We start from the raw sequence: 11,008 nt of genomic DNA, 5'->3' as shown, positions 1-11,008 counted from the left end.
GGCACCACCACTCGTCGATGAGATCTGTAATCGAGAGGAAGAAAAACCCAGTGACGAATTAGTTTAAGGTGCCATTTTTTTACTGATGAATGATAGGCGGGTGGAAGAATGATTGCAACTAATAATTGAAATTTTGCCTAATCTTTTCCTCGTTCCCGCAAATTCCAACCTCCAACAATCCCGGGACCGGGGACGACCAGGACGGCACAATAGTGATGCGAAACCAACCGAACACCGCACACCGCACACTTTACTCGCGTCTTTCGGTAACTGTTTTGCCACAAAATACTAATTTTACCCTAATCTTATTAGAAAAGGTAAGGCGAATGTAAACTTTCGTAGCACTAGCACGGCGCGAGTAAATTTTGCAATTTCACTTCCATCACTGCACTGAAAAAGGTAAACAATTTCGAGCCATCTTGATTTAATTCGGCGAGTGATGGGCATCGCTGATCGGATTGCTAGTTCCTGGTTCTTATCCGATCGGAGCAGAGCAGGATTTGGGGAGAGAAAAAAGACTCAAAAAGCAAATGAAACACATTTTTATTCGGCATTTTCTGTTATTTTGCCTTTTCTTTGATATAGGATAATTTTCTTCAGCTTTCCAGCACGCTAAAACCCACAGATAAAGCCAAGAAAGGATCACAGGACGAAAGCGTTACCTGCGTAACGAGCTGTAACGCTTCTGCAGCGTTGACAAAATCAAGGTGACTAGATAATTTGACAGTCCCCACAGTAAACAGACCGCTTGTTTACTTAAATGTTGATGTTGTTGAAATTACGCTGCCTGCGACAAAACTCTCAAAAAATCATGGTAAATCACTCCAAACTGCTTCCAAAATCCCTCCCAGCTCATAAGCTATACAAACGTTACCCAAAAAACTATTCACATTTTTTAGAATCATCATCAAAACGGCTTAAAAAGGATATTAAAAAGCATTCCTCCGGAGCATCGTCGCACCTGCAGAACGAGACCATCAACCCAGTCCAGTGCTGTTTTACACCAAAAACCAGAGCGGTGCCAGCGGGTCCCAACGAAAAAGCTGCGTAATTGAAAACTAATGTTCAACTAGTAGGGTTAACCAATCGCAAGGGATTTCCGTTAGCAATTAACTTCGGCAAGAAAAAGTGCTACTGAAAAACTAACAACTCAACATCGTCCATCGAGGAGGTCACTAGCAAAAGCCACCTCACCAAGCCAGTCCAGGGCCCGGGACCCATTTGCCTATTGTACGGAGAGAAAAAAGGACAAACTAAAAAAAAAGAAGTAGTACAACATACTAATGTCGTTTGCAACAACAAGCTGCAGGGTTTTAGCTAGCCATTAACACGAAATGTTGCTTCCATGTTCCACACACTGCCCCAAAAACCCGGGCAGATGTAATGTCCTGTAAACCATCTCCTCCAGCACCAGCTTGTGCTAGAAGCGCACCAACCGTCCCACTCCTTAAGCCGGCTAGTTTCCATAGTGCAACGGCGTAAAAATTAAGCTTCTGCAAATTAATATCAAATGACCTCCGAGCTTCACCCCTCACCCACACCCACATCGTCAATTCTAACTAACACCAGCAAGCATGTGCAGGTTTATCACCGGTTTTAGAAGGCTCCCTCTGGTGCAAGGGGAAGAAGCAAAGAATGGAGATGGAGTGGCCCTTCTTTTCGGGGTGGATTAATTTTCTGTCCCGAAATCCGTAGCAATCGTCGTAATCGGATATGCCGCCGGATGTCTGATTAGGAAGAGCTTTCATAGCCACCCGGGAGACAAGATGAGGAGGGAGAGGGAAAGGCGGACCACCACCGTACCAGGTGGTGGTGGATACACCCCGGAGCATAGAACAACGGCTCGATTTACGCACTCACGCACGCACAAAGCCTTTAGACCGAGTTGGAAGGAGGTAAGACACACACCACTCTACGTCGCACAATGGTAAAACGCACCAGCAAACCCTCGGTTATTAAAACTAATTTTTATGACTATACAAAAGCTTTCAACATTTACAGCGTTACCAGCGTTGCGGCTGGACGACCGAGTGCGGCACTTCGCTTCCCTCCCACCACCTCAGTATCCCAGGTTCCGGTAGTTGGCCCCGAAGGCGTGGGGATGGTGGGGGATTTCTGTACAAAAACAGGAGGTAATTACTTTTATGATTATTGCACTACTAGTGACGGAACGGAACATTCATCGCACACAGAAAAAAGGGTGGCTGCGAGGAGTCACGGTAGCAGGCAGTCAGTCTATTTTCGCACTGGGTGGCCTATTCTGGCTAACCTTTGGCATTTGGGCGGCGGGTAGGGCCTCGGGTGATCGTTCTACGGTAGCGGCCAGATTTACAGCACCCGAGCTGGTATTATTACGCTCCCACCTGAGAGATACAGCACTGGTCGTGTGGGCAGCCAGCGTTAATGTTATCAACTTGCATTTGTAGCACCGCAGGGCTTTATATTACCCCCGAATGATCCTATCTTATTGCTCTAAAACCGCACCTGCTTTACAGTACTGCGTTGGTTAGAATGCGCTTAGCTGACCTTTTGCGGAGCGTTACGCACGCTCGGGCAAACCGACAACGTAATTTTCTAATGCTTACCTTACACGCTAGGGTGTAACCGCCAGTCGATAGTGACTGTGGAATCAGTTCTCTTGGACATTTTTGCAACAATTTGTTAGACGCAAACGTTCCCCATAAAATGCTTATTTCCGGCCTCGAGAAACCCCCCTTACTTCCGTGTCAACATAATTCCTGCGTTCGCGATTCGATTCGTCCGTTCGGAAAACCTGCAGCCCCTTGTAGTCCCTTTTGCAACGCGAAAAAGCTGAACATTAATTTAACAAACCCAAGCGAGGGCCACATCCGACCCCAAAGGTTGCACAAACTTCGGTTTGACGTGAAAACGAACCAAATAATAAACCACTACCGAGGAACCGGGTAGTATTGGCAGTCGCTAGTTCGTTCGAAAGTTTGCATCCAAACCCAAATACGAAACGGTTGCCATTTTTCACGTCCTTGCGCCGTGTGTGTGTGTGGCATAGCAGCGACAGTGCCTGTGGATGGAACGAAAAAAAAACGCCACTCGCGGCAAAGCGACATCATTGGGGACAGGCATTCCAAGGGACTTGCCGAGTTGCGAGCTACGCAACGGCTAACCCGAAAACGTTCCAAGAAATATAACTCTTTCGGGAGCGTGTCGGGCCACTTATTTGCCGGTTCCTTGAAACTGCTGCCACTGCTCCCACTGTCCCCCGTTCTTCGCGAACCGCCAAAGTGTACAAGTGAGTGGGACTATTTCTACTACTACTACTACTACTGCTACCGATACTGCTCACGCTTCTTGTTGTGATTGTCAATGCGGGAAGGGACCCAACTCGGGAAAGAATCGCGTCCTCCGGGGAGGGGAGTTGGAAAACAGACCCGCCAGGACAAAACTTTCCCTTTCAGCCGGTACGGCGCGAAGGGTTTTTTTGCCGCAAAAAAAGTAATAAATTATGAGACACAGAGGGGAAGGTTTTTCTTGGTCCGTTCCGCATCCTTCATGGTATAACTTTTCTTTCCTTCTCTCTTTCTTTCCCTTTTTCGCCAACGAACGAACGAAGAAACGAACAAATGCGTACAATGCAAGTGGCCCTGTGTGTGGCGTCTGTACGGTGGGCATTCGCCAAAGCAAACCCGAAAAAAGGCACAATCTTTTGAAGCTTGTTATAACGAGCGGAAATGCAACATTTATTTACGTTTTCCTTTTTTTTTTTGGTATTTTTCCTTTCCTAAACCCTCCATCCTGAAGCCCTCTCGAGCCGCGGGGGCCGGGTCCAGCAAGTAGCGATTCTTTTTGGAGCATCCTTATTCGCCGGCGGGTTTCAATTGCACTTCAGCGTGCCTGTTCTTGCGGTTACTTTTTTATTTATTTCGAGGTACACACCGCACATACGCGGCTGCGTTCGGAGGCGAGTTCTTAGTGTACGAATGTCAAGCGAAACTCTTTAACGGTTGGTGAGTGGGACATTTTTTACTTCTTATTTGTTAACTCCCATCTGTCCTTCCAGCAGCAGGGAATGGCTGCATGCTGAAAAGAGCAACACACAACACTTGACTCTTGGACCGTAAGGACCTGGACGGCACTCGAGCATTGCGTTTCGTCATACGGTGTGGAGTGTTTCCGTTAGTAGGATTTTAGAAAAACCTGTTAACCTACTCATCTACCCGGCTGCTGCTGGAAGAAGCGGGTAAGTAGCGCAATGAAGCGCACGCAATAAGAAGTGTTATTCTTTCATTAATTTGATAAGATTTTATTATCTGAATGATTTTTCACTATATAGTTGTTTATTATTGCAGAAACAATGGCAACGATGAGGATACATTTTTCGCGTACCAACTGCTGTGTATTCTAAAATTAATCATTTCCATGCGGAACCGACTGGATGGAACCTGCCAGATCAGCCACGGGAAGAGGCATTTGATTAAACAAACACACAGGCACACGCACACAGGAACATCATCCCTCTCTCTTTCTCTCACTCCATTTCCAATTTCATCCATCCAAGCGCAGACACAAAGCAATTCGCCTAACCCAACGCCGCGCGGCTCAACCCTTTCTTTCCCAAGGACTTTCGCTTCTTTCTTTCACTACGCACGATCGACCCCCGCCTCCCCCGTGCCCTACCAATTGGAAAAATGAAACATTTCCCTGGCACCAATTTTCCCGGAAAAGCGCAAACCAACCAAACACAACGAGAGGGTTGCGTAATAGTAGCAGCAGCAGCAGCATCCGCACCAGCAGCAACCATTACGCCATTAATTCTTTCCTTTCCAGCACCGCACCCGGTTGTTGCGTACTCCGCTTGGCGCGAGTTTCAAATTTCCAAAATTCAACCACCCTCCTACACCCACCGGCAACTGGAATATATATTTTTCATCTTTTCGTTACATCAAATTCCAATCGGCTGGTGGTACCACCCACCCTCTGGTTCCACTCTGATCGCCAGTGGAACGTGGAACAGATTGTGCGTTGTTACTGTTCCCGTGCGCCTGCCAAACGCAAATACGCAGCGGGCAGCGGCTGCAGCATGGTTTGATAATATTTAAACTATACGAGGCAACATTATTACCCACACCTTGCAAAAAACGAAGCTACCGGAATGGTCTGGGGTTCGTAGTGTTTAACAGCACGCTTCCTCCCGAAAGAACGCATCAATCGACAGCAAGGTTGCGCATAGACAAGGCTTGATTAAAAGGCATCAAAAGTGGCAAGCGGATATTGAAAAAAATGGGAGGACCAAGCGAGGCTGCTCACAAGACTAATCCGTCGCGAAGCATCGCTCAAACGCTGATGAAGAATTCTGAAGCGAATTTCGCACACACACACACACACACACTAACCCCCCCAATGATTCAGATGAGATCGCTCGAAAGACGATCGAATTTGCATTTGTTTGCTATTCTAGTTTTTGGCTGGCTGGCGTTCTGTTTTCGCATGCGAGTCAACAAGTCTCACGGCGAACCAATGCTTTGCTGGGTGAAAGCCGGCATGAAAGGCGAAGAAAATATGTGTTCATCATCTTTCGTTGCAAATATTTCTATCGCACACAAAGCATCCAATATGCCTCGGGGCGAATCGAATGCGACACGCATCAACCGTCCAGGAAAAGCGGCCTCCGGGCCTGTACGCTGGCAGGGTTATTGAAGCTGGGCGATAAGCCCCCCGGAGCCTCGGAGACAGTGAAATGAACGCTGGAGGGGATGGCCAAAGCGCGGTGTAGCAACCCAATTCCATCCGTTGTGCCACATTTCAGCTCCGTCCGTCCTACAAATCAACAAGAGGCCTTCTAACGAAAGCAGAAAGTTCGCCCATTTCCGCTTTCCACAGCGCACCAAATGTCGTGCCGTGCCGGCGAACGAAAGCGCAGCTACGAATTGCTACTGCTGGTGATGCTGCTTCTGCTGCTGCTGCTGCTGCTGCTACTGTCCTAGCTATCGTCCTTCTTCCGCTGCCTCCTCCCCTCTCCTTTCCCTGTTTCTTATTATTTTCTCTTCCCATTGTTGATCTCTCCGTTATTATAACCCCTGCTCCTGGCATAGCCCTACACACACACACACACAGAGCAACCGAGCGCCATTTGCCATTGCCCGGCCCGGCACTGTCGCTTTCACTTTCAACGTGAGTTCATTTCGGCACCGCCGCCCCACACACCAAGGACACACACACACAACCCCCATGCGTCGTCCTCGTCTTATTCACCAATTTGAACGCGTTTCCTTCCCAGCGCCCAGCGCTCAGCCGCTTTTTCCTACCCCCGCTTCCAAACGCACCACCCGACCCGAACACCATGTGCAGCACGGAAGCATCCTCTTTCTCCCTCTCTGCCCGCCAGCCCCATTCCGGCCCAGTCCGGGCCACAAAACGATGACAGCATGATGTACTATGTGGTATATAGAGCAGCAGCAGCAGCAGCAGCAGCAGCAACTCGCACCACCGCCTCCATTCCACTGCAACGAGCCGAAGCATCAACTCCCTCCCCCTCCCCCAAAGGAGGAATGCTTTCTTTGTTGTTTGCCCTGGTGCGCGCTGCGTTCGGTGTATTTTATAGTTCAAGAGCAAACCACCTTCCTCCATCCTCCAATGTACCGAGCAGGCGACATACACACAGCACTGCTCCACCGAAAGGTGTAGTATACGAACGAACGGTCGGTTTACTATGTACAGCAATGGCATCCAACAGCACCAACTGTCCCTAACTCTCGCTCTCTTTCTATCTCTCTCCATTTTCTTTTGCAGTGACGCGCACACAGTGGAGCGAAGGATGCATCTTCTTCTAGCCCATGTACCGTTGCGTTCGAAAACGTGCACACAAAGACACACACACACACGTGGAAAGACATTCTGCTTGGAGCACTGTGGACTGCTTGGACGCATCACATAGTGGTTATATCCACGCAGCTTGCAGCAAGGTAGCAGCAGCAGCAGCCGGTCTCATCACGTTTGCTTCAGCCCTAACAACGTGCAGGGCAACCCCCGCGTGTGTGCAGTCCTGTGAGCAGGACGAAAGACACAGTTCGAAAGAGAAGAAAGGAGCGAGCGAGAGAGCGTTATGTACAGAACACGGAAAAACAAACCGAGAGCAGTTGAAAATGGATCATGTATGGGAGAGAGAGACAGTAAACCAAGAGCCTCCGGAAAAGCCTTGTGACCAGTTTTTGGCACAGTTTCCTTCTCTTGCACACAGCCACGATCTCATTACAGCCCACAACGTGTGTGTGTGTGTGTGTGTGTGTTGGTGAGCTTCTCGCAAGCGAAGTATATAAATGGTGGGCTCTCATTTCTCTCTCTCCCACCACACTGCATACTGTCTCACTCGCTCACACTGTCGACGTTTTTTCCCGCCCGCAGGAACCATGCAAAACCATTCACAAATACCAGCCCATGGTACAGGTTTTCCCTTCGATCGCATTTGGCGCAAAAGGAAGGACGAAGAGCATCCTAACACACACTCTCTCTCTTTCTCTCTCTCTCTCTCTCTCTCTCTCTCTCTCTCTCTCTCTCTCTCGTGCGCTGGGGAAAATGCTAGCAGCAAATATCCTTTCCCTGGGCACACGGAATGTGCATAAGCGGTAAAATGTGCCGGCGTTTTCCTTTATGCGCACAGATACAGACACACACACACACGCGCGCGCTCTGGTAGTGATTGTGGTTGTGCAGTGTGGAAAGTGAAAGTGAAACTGCAAAGGAAAACTGTGGCGGAGTTGAATGCGTGAGTGATCGTCATCGCTGCTGCCACCGCTACCCGCTTCGTCCTTGTCCTGTGCCATCGAACTCCGGATGGCCGGGTAAAGGACATTTCTAGCGAGGAGTTTTTTTTAAATGCTGTTGTAACGATAAGCTGGTGTTGAGCTGGTGTTAGTAGAGTACGGAAGTGTTACACCACGGTGCCGAGCGTGAAGGATAGCTGCGTGCCCGTGCCAAGTTGTTCCATGATATAAGGAATCTGTTACAAGCCTTTTAAAAAATTGGACGAGGCTTTTTGAATGCAGTTTTATTGAAAAATTGATTTATTACCATCTTTTAATCCCATTTTGGAATGCAATTCGTACGTAAAAATCATGAAAGTCTTTATAAATGCTTTTGCTTCTTTTTAGATCACGGAGTAAAAGAAGAAAAACACCAGGCTCGTATGCAAACAAAACACCATCGATTTTTGCGTGCCTCCTTCGGCTGGAAGGTCGCGATGGCTTTTTACGCTGAAAAGGCCCCCCGTTTTTCGGCTGGTAGCGTAACGATTCCTGGAAGCATCGATTTGGCGAGACATCTGTATGAAAGGATTTTCAACAACGAACGACTTCTCGAAAGAAAAAGGAACAGGCCACATTCTAAACCAATTCCCAGAACATTACGCACCGTCCCTGACGGAGACGGGTGAGATCGCCTCAGCACGTGTGTCACAAAGGGGGAGTGTGCAAGAGAGGGACTTTAATGTGGAGCTCACCCAAAAAAGCTGCCAAACTTTTGGTAAGTTTTTTTTTCTGTTTTTTTCGCAAAAGGGTTTGGGAGTTTAATGTGTTTCTTGTTTTGTCTTATTCTTATGTTTATTGTGTTTCTTTTTAGATGGGGGAGGTTTTTGTACCCCAACTGGCAGGGTGGAGGCGCCCAGCTAACCACAACGGCAAAGCTTACAGCAAACTTAATCCTTCTGTTCCCCCTTGTTTCCCGCATGCCCCTTGCCCGAACGGGGTTGAATAATGAATCAACCCATGGGAAACGGACACACAGAGAGCGAGAAAAAGAAGAAGCAAAAAAAAGCCAGCAGATCTCGACAAAGCGAGCCGGTGCTCTTGTAAGTAGTTTCCCCGTACGCGTCTTTATTCGGAGTGCGAGACAGCGAGTGGGAAGTGGCCCCGGAGGAGGGGGGAAGATGAATAGATGAAAACCGAACATCGTTCCCCTTCGCGTGGGCCATGGGAAACTGGTGACAAAAATCAATAATGTCGCACCTGGCCAACATTTATTTCGGTTACGGCTATACAACCCCCTTTTCGCTCCCTCCCCCCTCCCCCCTCCTCGTGAGATCTTTGGGGCTTTTAAACATTTGTTCACCGAGAGCTTTGGACCTTCCCGCTTTCGAGCGCTTTAAACTCCACCTCTGTCATGCTGTTGCTGCCTCTGTTGCCTCCTTGAAGGATTGTAATTGTGCGTGCATTAGTGATTTATAATTTACAGCCGCTAGGTCAGCAAACCTTTGCTCGGTCGTTAAATAAAAAAGGAAGCACATCGATCGCGCTCGTTCTAGGTGGCCTTGCCGGCACTTGACAGCTTGATCGGCTTGTTGAACTAGCCGGATTGGAAGAAGCAGTGAGAAGTTAAATAGGTCCAATGGTCGTCCTACCGTCCGAACGTAGTTATTTCTTCCTTTACATAAACGCACCTTCGGAACGCATTTCGGGCCCGTTGCGAGAAGTGTCATTCGTTTTTTAGACTGCTAGTGGGGTTTTTCTCTATCTTGATGAGAACGATATGTTCAGAAAAAAGGCACAGTTTCACAGGAAAATCATTTTTGAGTCCTTGAGACCGTCTCTATCGCTTCCGGGCTCTCTCGCTCTTTTTTCTTGTGGGAGGTGAAGACGTCTTATTTGAATTAGTTATGCGGCAACAAGGCCATGGAACGCGTTTCCAAAATGCATGCAACCAGATTTGTTTATTTTTCAATTTCGGCTGCCTTTAATTTGATGTGTTTCGTTAGAATTTGTATTATTTTTTCCTCCCTTAAACTTGTGTTTATTTAATTGTTGGGCGCAAAATTTCAATTACTTATTGAGCAAAATGCAAAATCAAATATTTTTTCATGGAATTCTCTTACCAGAACAGAAATTGAATTGAAGTATTGGCACAATTCAAATATATATTTTATTTCAACTAGCTAACTGTATCAATAACATAAAATGTTAATTAATTTTTATTTTACAGGAAACCCACAATAAATCAAACACACACACACACACACACACACACACACACACACACACACCCACACACACACACACACACACTAACGGCAAACAACATGCCCATGGCGACATCTTGGCTTTGCGTTGCGGCCCAGTTGGCCTTTACAACCGACACCGAATTGCATGTAGCAGCAGGCCCTTGTGTCCGAATTTGTCCGCGCTGGAAAACACATCCGTTCGCCAATGTGTGTGTGTGAGAGAGAGAGAGAAAGAGCGAGAGAGCGACAGAGAGCGAGCGAAGGGAACATTTTGCGCCAGCGGAAAAGCGGCAACGAAATCGATTATGTAAATCACTCCCTTGTGGTGCCACCATTCCACTGCCCCCGGGGCACGGGGAGTTTGTCACTCGTGCGCCTTACGCTGGTGGTGCTGGTGGTGGTGCGCCTACATGGTGCAATCGTGTGCTGAACTTTGAATTCCCAAGCGCACGCATCAACATCATCGCACACGCAAACGGGAAAAAAACGCACACTAATGCCAACGCACACAAACACACGCACACCTATACATAAGGAAACGCACTTGCAAAAGGGCACAGCTGCGGTACGTAAAACGCAACAAAACATAGAGAGCCTCCCCGCGCTCGGAACATGTATAAAGGCCGGAGAGCTGGGAGGGAAAATTTACACACACACCAAAAATGTCGACTAAGACATCCTCCAGAAGAAAAACGCAATTTTGCAATCGTAATGATTATTCTCTTAAAAGTTAAATAAAAACAACGCCCGCAAAAGACGCTATCGATGCTTGTCAGCCCTGCCTTCGGATTGGTTTGGCCCTACGGTCGCCAAGGCAAAAGGTGCAAGAATCGCATTACACCGCGATGGATTTTCCTTTTTTTTGGCGCTTGTTTGTGTGAGCTGTGTGCTTGTGCCCCTCTTCGAGCAGTGCGTGGCCCACATTTTTTCCCCGACCCCAAAAAAGTATGCTGTCCCTTTTTGTTTCCCCCCTCCCTATCGCTCCCTCTTCTTCCGTGCATCCGTGCATCGCCGCTTTTCATGGAAATCGTGCCCTTTGCGTTG

The 11,008-nt window shown here is 48.0% G+C and overlaps 1 long non-coding RNA gene across 1 annotated transcript; it reads left to right on the top strand.

Moving 5' to 3' along the window:
• Positions 1–737: 737 nt before the first annotated feature.
• Positions 738–6,522, top strand: LOC121595481. Its single transcript, XR_006005178.1, has 4 exons — positions 738–814; positions 900–1,895; positions 2,002–2,132; positions 3,590–6,522. It is a non-coding gene; the product is annotated as an uncharacterized LOC121595481 (long non-coding RNA).
• Positions 6,523–11,008: the final 4,486 nt, after the last annotated feature.

The sequence above is a fragment of the Anopheles merus genome, chromosome 3R, assembly GCF_017562075.2.
Source record: "Anopheles merus strain MAF chromosome 3R, AmerM5.1, whole genome shotgun sequence".
NCBI classification, from domain to species: domain Eukaryota; kingdom Metazoa; phylum Arthropoda; class Insecta; order Diptera; family Culicidae; genus Anopheles; species Anopheles merus.
The sequence above is the reverse complement of the archived record's forward strand: the minus strand, read 5'-3'. Positions and strand labels throughout refer to the sequence as shown.